This window comes from Choloepus didactylus, chromosome 7 (genome assembly GCF_015220235.1).
Source record: "Choloepus didactylus isolate mChoDid1 chromosome 7, mChoDid1.pri, whole genome shotgun sequence".
In the NCBI taxonomy this organism is placed as follows: Eukaryota; Metazoa; Chordata; class Mammalia; order Pilosa; family Megalonychidae; genus Choloepus; species Choloepus didactylus.
Genome location: NC_051313.1, coordinates 88,579,962 through 88,591,682, shown reverse-complemented (window position 1 = coordinate 88,591,682; position 11,721 = coordinate 88,579,962). Strand labels below are relative to the sequence as shown.

Below are 11,721 nucleotides of genomic sequence, written 5' to 3'. Positions count from 1 at the left end.
AATTTTTTTATTTCCCTTAAATGTATTAAAATACTCTGAAAGTGTCATAGGTGGTAGAAACCATATGTGAAAATAGTTATCTTGGCATCCCATATGCATTTCTCTGGAATCCTAGAATAAAGAAAGTTCTTTGTCTGTTATTTTTTTTTCCTATTATTAAACCAAGAGAGATTAAGAGGAAATCTTGAAAATTTCATAGAATTAATAAAAATGTTGAGACATTTAGTAAGACAAAATGACTAAAAAAAGACAAAACACATAAAATAAATCTCTTACCTGGTCTACTATCATAGCTCCTAATTCATTGTTCTACCTCTGTCCTTGCCCTTCTGCATTCCATTCTCCTCAGGGTAGCCAGAGTGCCTTTTGAAAAATATGAAACATATGTGACTCTTCTGCTAAAATTCCTCAAATGCTTCCATTGAACTTAATGTAAAATCTGGATTCCTCACCCAAGTTTAAAACCTGTGTGATCTGTTCCTTGCCTAACACTCTAACCTCAGTGCATACCACCTTCTTCCCAGTTCATTAGGCTTCACACATAACTTGATTTCTGTTCAGGGAACACATTTATGTTCATTCCCAGCAAATACTCTTTGTACTTGTTTTTTTTTTGTCTGCCTGGGAAACTCTAGACCTGAATTTCAGCACTGTTACCACATTCTTATAATTCAGACCTCAGCTCAATGACACCTATTTTCAGAGGCCTTCCCAACTACCGAGCCAAATATAGTGTAAACTTCAATCCCAACACTGTGTACTTCAGTCATTGCCAATTGCAACTCTCTTGTATTGTCTTCACATTTATTACTCTTTGAAATTATTTTACTACTCATTTGTCTGCCTGATGAATGCAAGCTCCACTGCTATATTTCTAGTACCCAGAATAATATGTCTTAAATAGCAGAAACACAGCACGTATTTATTTAATGACTGAGAAAAATGGATATGAATTAAATTAGAGACTTTTTTTTCCCCAATGGGAAGATTAGTTAATATGAAGATGGTGATTATTTCCAGATTTATTGATCGATTAAACATAGTACCAACGTTCTAACAGGATATCTTTAATAAATTTGTGAAAAAGAAATTGGGAAAAGATAAGCAATGACAGAAAGAAGGGTGGGGAGATCACACCCTTCACAGATTAATATGAAAAGGCTTGACAGAGGTATCAAAAAATGCACCTTTAAAACAGGTAAATAGTACATGCAACCAAGACATCACTAAATTGTGTATGCCTTAACTCTTCTATAGGCAAAACATTTGGTCCTTCTTCTAGATCATGTTTGATGTGCTTTCTTTATTTTAGGCCCTCATCATCCCTCTCTCTCTGATAATTAGGTAATGAATTTAAAATATGAATTTTGCAAAGGTGAATCAAGGATCAATGAAAATCTCTCCCTTATAATCAATATGCTTATTCACATATATGTATTAAATAGTGGTCTAAAAAATTTCTTTATGCTGAAATCATCATTTTGCTTTCTAAAATGTCTTTCGTAAGTACTGCATCATCACATTAAATAGGCAATAATTTAACAATATTTCATTGTTCTATCTCAAGATTTGGCAAAGTATGTGCCACTGTCAGCCTGTTTTTTTTTTGTAAATAAAGTTTTATTGTATCATAACCACACTCATTAATGTTACAATGTCAGAGTAGCTGTGACAGGCACAGAATGGCCAACAAAGTCAAAAACATTTTCTATCTGGTCCTTTTCAGAAAAAGTTGCTTGGCTCCAGGTTTAATACATTGCTTTGTAGATATTGAAAACTGTATAATCTTTAAATCATTTTCCTGTGGCAGCTTTATAAAGACATACCTTTCCCTTTCTCTTCCCATGCAATATAAAGATTACCTTTCGAGCTCTCTTACTAGCCTTTAAACATTGGCAGAGATTACTTTGCTTTGACTAGTTTCTTAATAAAACTGTGTATTAACAAGTTTCCTAGTTTGGGAGGAAGATGGTAAGCCAGGGTAAGTCAGTAGATTGTTATTTTAAGCTTTCAGAGAAATGATTAGGGCTTCTAAAGTGGTGAACAATTACTGCCATTTATAATTAACTTTGGCCTAGAAACAAAAATCATCTCTTACACTCAGATACAGTACACAGGCTGTTGACTTAGTGCATGCACAGTTAAAAATGGAAGACTGTAAGGGAATTTTAAGTTTATTATATCTATATGAAGGTGTGAGGTTGTGATATTTATCTAAAATACTTTTATTATTAATTACTACATATCATCACCCATGGTGATAGGAAAACCTCTTATTTAGCAAACAAAATTTAAAATTTTAACAACCTGTACCAGGTAAATATATGCTCTTCCAGGCCCTATTCCCAAAGCATATCTACGGACAATGAATATGTGAACTCATTAGTGAATCCCCGTATACATATGATTTGCTGATATAGTCATGCTAAAAAAGGCTGAGGCCTTTTACCAGAAGCAAAGAAATTCTTTTTTTTTTTTTTTTATTTAAATGATTCAATCTCTCTTTACAGTAAGGATTATAAAAGATGGAAAATTTCCCTTCTGTAATAGGGATTCTGGCCTTTTTGGCCCTTCAAAAATTTTAGCTATGGCTTAAGATTAGAAAAAAAATACCAATTGCTAGAGATTGCTTTGTTCTTCCTGATGTCAATAGCTTTAACTCACTGGTCAATCTGCTGTCTCCTTGAAAAAACTTCCTGGCAGCTTCTCTTTGCCTATATACAGGCAGCTATGATTTATAGGACACAAATCTCAGAGAGAAGCATATTATTAATACCACATTAAATAATGGTCATCACCATCAAATGAGTCCTCAATATAACAAGACAACCTTGCTTCTTTTCTATAGTCAAATTTTCATTTCTTTCAGTACTATAATTAGTTGAAAACTATGTAGCAAAACAGAATAGTTGACAACCTGCCCTGTTAGCAAACATGGCTCAATGATGGCTTTGCCACATAGGATCAGTGTTTCTCTGGGAAAATGGATTAAACTATCCAGTACTCAATTTTCTCTCATGCAAAATGATAATTATAGTAAAACTCAAAACATATATCTGTGGGAGCATCAATGGCACCTTGTATAGTAAACTCTTAATAAAAAAAATATATATATATATATAGTCACCATGAACCTCCTTTACATCCTTATCATCATTCTCAAAAATCTAACCCATTTGATACTCTTTTGCCTGAGATAGTAGAAGCAAATCAATAAGATTAAGGTCCATAACTTCTGTCTCTCCTATCATGTTGAAATAGAGGTGTTGGCTTCTTATCCAAGGCCAGTTTTCTCTCTCTATCCTCTTGTATGCCTTCTATTCATTGTCTAACCTCTTGCTCTTTTCTGTATCTTTCCCAGAAGATGCAAAAATTCTGTCATTAAAACAAATCCAGCTTTTGGTTCCCCTTGCCTATTTGGGTCTGGAAGTGGTAAAGTTTTCCCATTCTTGCCTCTCAGGTGCTTTGTCATTTTGTATAGGTTTACTTACTCTGCTCACATCTCTGCAAATAGTTCCTTCATTAAAATATTTTATTTAAACACTTTTGCATGTGCTTCTGTTTAGTGCCAGGACCATGACTGACACGGGTGTCTGTGGAGTTCATGGAGTCATAGGAGTTCTAGGCTAACAGTTTCAGGATGTGTTAACCATTCAAACTCCATTGATACTTAATACATGCCAGGCACTGAGATATTGGAGCAATTGGCAGTGAATTATGACTGAAGACTAATAGGAAGTATATGATCAGATCTGTATTTCATGAACATAAACTTGCTGCTAATCTCAGGAACGAATTTATTTGCTTTTCCACAATAAACACTATCCCAAATACTCAATACCAGAATATTTTCTCTTCATCATTACATATTTAGAAATAATATTCATTTAATATAACAAAAAAAAGTGGATTACTATCTTTGGTTCCTTGGACCAAGTTACAGCTGTCCCATAGGTGACAAATATAGTTATATGCGAAATGGACCTATATTTCCCTTTGTCAAGGTACCTTTAACAATTCATCTTTTGAAGCATAAAATCTTAGGAAAAATATCTTTTCAAGTGTTGTTAAAACTCAGTTTTTCTACTAATTATATCTTGGGGTAGTCCTTTTTGTAGTAATTGCTTGCTTAAGATTTAAGATTCTATGGAAAATTATATTTGAATTTTATGCATCTACTTTCTGTTTTTTTGTGTCCAGTCCTCCCACATTCCATGGCATCTGTGGAGATTACAAAATTGCAAATGCCAGATGGCAGTATCATCATTAAATTCAAACCAATTCATTTCTGTTTCAATCATGAAACAGAATGATCGAAGTTGTGAATGTTTCTATTCTGGTTGTTATTTTCTTACATGAGAACAAAGAATTGGAATTAAAAAAAAAATTTTATCAGTGAATTATAATTTTTCTTTTAATTTTCTAAAGTTTGATTGGTTAAAACTCTTCTTTTGTATATAGCATACCAAAAATATGTCTAAATAATAATCTACATTTTGAACAGAAAAAAATTAATGCAAAATACCACTACTTTCCACCTAACTTATTGGGCAAACAATTATGATAGGATTTCTTCTTACAAAAGAAATCAAATAAAAACTCCATCAACATATGTTCTGCAGTGTGACAAAGTTAGAAGCAAGGATACCTCCAATCCCTGATTATTAATATAATTGTGTGAACCTATTAATAAAACTTGTTTATGTTAAGCAAACAGTCATCATTAACTTGAAATTTCTCATTATCCACATATTTGAAGTAGAATGGGGTGAAGATCCAACAAACAAACAAACAAAAATGAAACAGAAACATAAGCTCAATTCTAATTCCAGTCTCAATAACCTGGAAGTCATTGTGCTTCACTGTCTTGATCTCTCAAATGGGAATACATTGTTCTATTTCACAGTGCTCTTCTAGTAATGAAATATTATATTATAAATTATTATGTGTTAAAAGTACAGAGCAATTATACAAAATGATATTACTATTGAAACAACAATTTTCAAGTTGGCAGTATAATTTTAAGAACAGGGAGTATAGTAGTAGTCGTTTTCATTCTTAGCTATGCCACTGAGCCCTTGAACAAATTACTTACTTCTTTGTGTTGTGCCAGGGTATCCACCGAGGGCCAGCTCTTACACTGTGCTTCAAACCCAAACTCTCGGGTGCCTACACGACTTTGTTTCAGCCATAACTAAATCCTTCCTTCCACATCCCACTATGGATAAGATACAGGCAGAGAAGGTGGGATGTAGGATTAATTTCATTATATTTATTTGTGTTACCTGATAGAACAAGAAGAGGTAAAACAACAAGCATTTAATGACAACATTTTTGTACTTAGGCCAGATTCATTGCTAATGTAAAACTTGGGGGTAAATAAAAAATTTCATCATGTTCCACAATATTCATGTCTATTTAGATGGATAGAGGGAGACAGTCCCACATGATGACATCAGAGAAAAACTCAAGCAGGATATAGGATAGACTTCCTTGGTCGAGCTTTTGAGAGCTACACAATTCCATAATACTGGTTAACCTCCCACTATGAATAGCCAGGTTGATACATTCCAGAGTTAAAGTACACCTCCTCTCTCCTCTGTTTATGTCTTGAACTTTGAAGACTGCAAGGCTGAGGGAATGAACATGAAAAACAGAGACTATTCTATATTCTTTGCATTAATTAATTGATTGATTAATTAGTGCATGTATTTGCATATTCAGAATAAATATTGACATTTACTTATGGCTAACAATAGGGATAGTCATATACTTTCTGTACAAAGTAAGTGAGTTGGACTAAATTTGTAGCTTTAACTTGCATGCTAAGGAAATTCTAGGTTTTCAGGTATTCCAAGAGCAATAGAAGAGGGGAGAAAGGAAAAGGTCCTGTTTGCCATGGTCTCCATCATAAATTAAACAAAGCATTTCTGCTGTAAAATATTTAACATATTGTAATCCTGTTTAAGATTTACTTTGCAGAAGAATGCTGCCTTAAAAAAAAAAACACTTGAAAGTCATTGTCTCAATGTTTTCTGTTTTTTTTTTTTTCAGTTCTAAGTGTTTACATTTTCATGATTCTGTTTCATACTGTTTTATCACAAAGACAGGGGATAACATAGCAACTTATCATTATATTAACAATTTAATTCTATATTTAAATCAAAGACAGCAAAAGCAAATTAAGTAATGTGGTTCCTATACTGAGTTTTGAAATCATTTGCTACTTATTATCATATGACATAAAAAATTATATATTAATATCCATAGAATATATACATATATATTTCAAAATTATTCTTAAAAATAAAATATGTAAAAAGTCACAAAACCACAGAGGGAATTTTGTGTTTACAAATGTGTAACTGCCATTCAACCATGGTTATATATAAAGGTTCATGGCTTTCTAAATGGTATTCTAAACATTTTCTTCACTCTAAATTACTCTTTAATATGATTATTACAAATATTTCAAAGTGATATATCTAAAAATTTCCAAAACTGGCCTATTTATTGCAGCAGATATTTATATGGTAGAGTTGGTGGTCAGATGTCAAAGTACACGTTTTTCTGTGCCTAAATCTCCTCCCAGTTTGCATGAAAATCTCTGGGCTAAAATAGAGGGAAGAATAAGGAGGAAAGCAAAGTCTCTTCAGAAGATTCTGATACATGTCCACTTTCAATATGAAAAGAACTAGACCGCAGTGAGGGGAGCCTGATCCTGAAACAGACATGAATTATTGTGGAACATGATGAGATTTTTTATTTACTCCCAAGTTTTACATTAGCAATTCAGTTCTTCTACCATTTTCTCCCAAAGTGTGGTCTATAGTACTGCTCCATCAGAAGAAAAACTCTGCTTTCTGAACACATTCCCAGACCTACTGAGTCAGAATCATGGTGAATGGGCATCCAAGAATCTACATTTTTAAATATTCTTTCTAGGTGGAATTTATGCATGCAAAGATTTGAGTGCCATTAGTTTATATAAACTAATTTGTATTCATGTTAATTTTTTGAGCTTCCAAATTTTCACATGCAACAAAGCAAATGTTAGTATTCATAATTATATATATATATATGTTAAATAAATAGTTTAGTTCTGGCTTTTGAATTTAAAAAGGTGTGTCACATATCTTCCTTGAGTTCTTCTAACCATGCTGATCTCATTTGCTGATCAATACCATCTTCACCTCTAGACAGATAAGTACAGCTACTTACATATCATTACCATTATGAAATAGATTCAGAAGTTCCATTTCTGCATTAAATAAAATCTTGATGGTTATACTTTGTTACTTTTCAACCTTAGGGGGAAAATCAATTTTGAACAGCAAATAATGGTGGTGTTTCACTTTATTAAAAACATCATCATACTTTTACTTGTCTTATAGAAAATAATCTAAAAGCTGGAAAGTCTCTTATTAGCAGCATAATAAGCTGGTTCAGTCTATCTACTAAGTTTCAAGAAAAAATGGATCATTTCTATGGCTAAACTAATAGTTTGAAATCCCTTAATTATAGATTTAAAGACTGAAATATCTCTAGGTTTGCTGCATGATGAACTCAAATTAATGTGCTGAACTCAATTTCAATCTTCTATTGTAAATGACCTGATAACAAATACTTGTCAAATCATAAATGCTGATCTATATTTATTCTTTATGTAGTTTCTTGTTGTACAAAATTTACAATTAATTTTACTGACTATGAAGAGAATTTCATTATTAATTTAATGTAATTAGTCTTCAATGCCAAAGACTCATCTATTCCCTTACAAAAAAAAAAAGAATTCAAATCACCTGCTCATTAAAATTTTCATGTAAAGCCTGAACGAGAATGAGAATTTAGCAGGGGCACTAACATTTTGTCTTTCACTATGGTTTTTAGGCAATACTGTAAATAAATTCCAATGGTAGGCTGCAAGTCTTCATCCAAATTGGCTTGTTAGAGATGAACAACATGCATGCAAACATATTCCCAAAAACTGTGAAGGGTCTGAGTTTTGACCCTACTTTCAAGCTAATGCTTTTGCCTACCACAGCTTAATAGAAGCAGGCAGGAAAAAAATGACACCCCTGGGTTAGAGTCAAAGGGCTGTGTTATGCATGGCTCAGCAGGAAGCATCAACTTTAAATTTACTTAAATACCTCTTGTACTCCATGTCCCATGGGGGCAATTAGGAACAGCCCAAATAGATACTGATTCTTAAGGGATTTCAGTTACTGCTTGAGGAAACATAGGTTTAGGAAACCCCACTGTTATAGGGGAGCTACTAGCAAATCTGCCCAATTGCTGTTTCAGAACGGGAAGGAAACTATCATTATTAGTCTGGTCAGGTAACAAATCTGCTCTCTACCACAGATGGAAACCCTTTCACTATCTTCCAAGGTTGTTTACTATCCCAGAACATATTTGATAGATAATTTTATATTTAAGACATTAAATCTACAATGTATAAAATCAGTGGTGTGTTCATTTGATGTATACATATTGAGAAATATAAAAATGTATTTATTTTTCATTTTTTGAAATTAATATTCAGATATCTTTCATTAATTGTTAATTCACATATTTTTTTCATTTGTTCAATTATGTGTTCAATAATAATTTTTGATTGCCTAATATGTGACATATATTCTGAACAGAGGTTACAAGATTGAAGTACAGAATGTTCATGCCCTGCAGAACTCCGATACAGTAACTAAGTAATTAGCTTGCTGATTATTTACCACATTCAAATAATGCAGAGACTGTGTTACAAACTCTGCCTGTAATATTTAGTTACATTTGAAACAATGTTGTAAAGTTTGCCAGCCAAAGAATGGGGGAGGGCATATCTATAAGGAAGAGGGAAGGAAAACAAGGTAAAATGGCTTTAGAATGAAGTATTTGGGAGAACGGCAACTATTGGGTGAGAGTGACTGGAATTACCTGGAAAAGCAGATGGGTGTCACATCAAGGAGGGGAGGATGGGCCACTATAAGTAACTAGGGGCATTATTTGTAGGTAGGTGATGGGGTAGGGTACTGTTTAAGTATTTTAAGCCAGGGAGTATCATGATCATATTTGGATTTTAGACTGATTACTCTGGCAGCCATGGAAAATTGAATTAGATGAGGACTACTCAACATAGAGAGTGCAATTACAAACTGTCACAGTCTGTAGATAAATTTAGGGGCTGTAAACCCCCAAACCCTATTTTCCCATGATACATTCATTCCTAAAATATATTTGGTGTACTTCTATGATATTTGATACAAATTAACAAATTGCTTCCAAAAAAAATTTACAGTAGAGTCGTAACTTAATCAGAGTTTGGTTTTAGTCAGTATATCTAATGAAAACGAGCTTAACTTTTGGAATATTACCCTGGTAAGTTTCTGTAGAAGGTGCTATGTTGAAGATCCACATTCTGGCTTTCAAAATGCACAATGCTGCTTTTTCTTCCATGTTGAAATAGATTATGATTTCCTCAGTGAAATATCAGATAAAGTAGCTGGTTTGTGTTTATGCCCATATATTATGAAAATAAGTACTGTGTTTTTAAAAATTAGCAGCACATTCAGTATTGATCAAAGCTCACTTTATCAGGGACACAACCCAGGACTGACAAGGATTGAAGGAATAGCAGATTCACATTTTCTTCCATATCCCACTGGGTTTTGAAAATACATGCAGTAAAATGTTGGACAACATTCCCAATGCTATTTAAATTTATCTATTCTCACTCTACCATGTATACTTGAAATCAGGTTAAGTTAAATGCAAGTATGTTGTAAATCCACTGTCCAAAATCTTCACTTGCTTTCCTTTGTAATAACACTAATTTCAGCCAATCTCTGCTGAAAAAGGGTATCACCACCATTAAAAAAGGGAGGAAGGGTTGTTTGGTTTGAGTTATATTTATTCTTTAATGAATTATCTGTCAATATTCATTACCTTTAAATTAATTGAAGTCATGGTATTTTAAAATCAATTTTTTTATAAGCAAGTTGTTCAGGATATAACAGGTTATTGAAAAGGATTGCTTTGTTGTTTCAAATTCTGATAAAAATCCAATCCTGAAAACAATAGGTGATACATTTCTCTCTATTCTAAAGGGTGACGCAAGACATATTCACACAGGATTTATTAAAAAATAGTAAATCCTTACCAGTGGCTCTCATCTCTCCAAACTATCTAAGAAAAGACAACAGTTTTGAATAGATTATTTGAAAGAAATTTCTGAAGATGCCTGCTGGCAGGACACCTTCTTTCCCATCAAAATGTATGCTGAGCTGCAAATTTATAGCTCCTATACCGTACAGGAATGAAGCATAGTGTCAGGGTTTGGGGGAAAGTTTGGTATGTGTTCTAAGAAGTCTGGGAATTCCCACGAACCTACAGACACTTCTCTGATGGAGAAATCTGAAGGCAGGCATCTAGATGTCTGGAGAATCTTTCAAGGGCAGGGTGAGGAAAAGGAGTCAGCATTCCAACAAATTCCTATATTTACATCATTCAGAAGGATTAGGCTATATATGATTTTCATAGACTCTGGGGACAATGCAGGTGATACCTGGGCTGTGTTCTCTTTCTGTGCTCCCATTCCCAAAGGGTACCGGCTCGGAGCAGTAAGGTCTGGAGGTGCGGTTTCTGCACAGGTTACTAGGCGAGGGTGTAGAATATTTATATATCTATATAATCTCTACAGGGCCAAATTTCCTCAAGTGACTCCAAAGAAGAGCAAGCATCCATGAAGGAGGCTACCTAAAGACATCAATGGCCATATTTCAACAGCATACGCAACGTGGGATTTGAGCCTCCTTCCTCTAATCCCTTTACCCCTCCCTTCTGCAGGTCCCTAATCCTAGAATTCAGGATCAAGCCTGTGCTGGGGGAGAGGCAAAATAGAGACATGATGTCAGATTAACATACTGTTAAGAGGAACTAGACATTTTAACAACTGAATATGTCAGAATTACCTTAATAAGATTTTCCTTACAATTGAAATTGATTAGAAAGCCATTGGATATATTTAGAGTTGAACAAAGGGAATTTAATAAGGAAAGATTGAAGGGAGAGTCTGGAGAAAAGTAAGGCAGTTTCCTATTTATATCCCATAGAGTTGAACTCTGTTTGGTATACCAGTTGAAAGGGCACTAATCATTTACAATATTTGCTTCCTTTTGTCTTCATGCATTTTCACCTTACTTTTAGTTGTATCTGAAGATTGTGTGTGCCCATGTATAAATGAGGGGGGAAATTAATATGTATAAATATTCATATTTTCCTTTGTAATCTCTTCTCTTTTTATACTTTGTAAATATTCTCATTCTAGGAGCATTAATATTTCAAATGCTTAATATTTTGATCTTTAAAACTACCCAGAGTATTTTCAGTGCATGTGTGAGATAGGTATAGTGAAACCTGTAATATGCTATCCAGATTCACGTTCAGGACTAAAGAACTTACTCCCCCAGCTGCTAGCAGTGCTTCTTGCAAATAGGCCTTAGAACACTTAATGCATACTAATATCCATCTTGGCCTCTTAAGGAATTCAACCAGCAAAAGAAAAGATCTAAAGCAAATCCTTTCCTAAGTTAGTGACCATTTAGTTCAACATTTTAAAACAATATTTATCTCCTCTGTGGTTTTGTGATGGCTCCTTGATCACACAGTAAGGAAGCCTATATACTAGAGATGGTGTGATTATGTTACTGTGTGGCTGTGTGTGTG

The 11,721-nt window shown here is 33.7% G+C and overlaps 1 long non-coding RNA gene across 1 annotated transcript in view; it reads right to left on the bottom strand.

Annotated features, from left to right (window-relative positions):
• Nucleotides 1-275: 275 nt before the first annotated feature.
• LOC119540343 overlaps nucleotides 276-11,721 on the bottom strand; it is an 84,492-nt gene continuing 73,046 nt past the window's right edge. The window contains exon 3 of the long non-coding RNA XR_005218073.1: nucleotides 276-363. This is a non-coding gene — a long non-coding RNA (uncharacterized LOC119540343). The remainder of the gene's footprint in view (nucleotides 364-11,721) is intronic.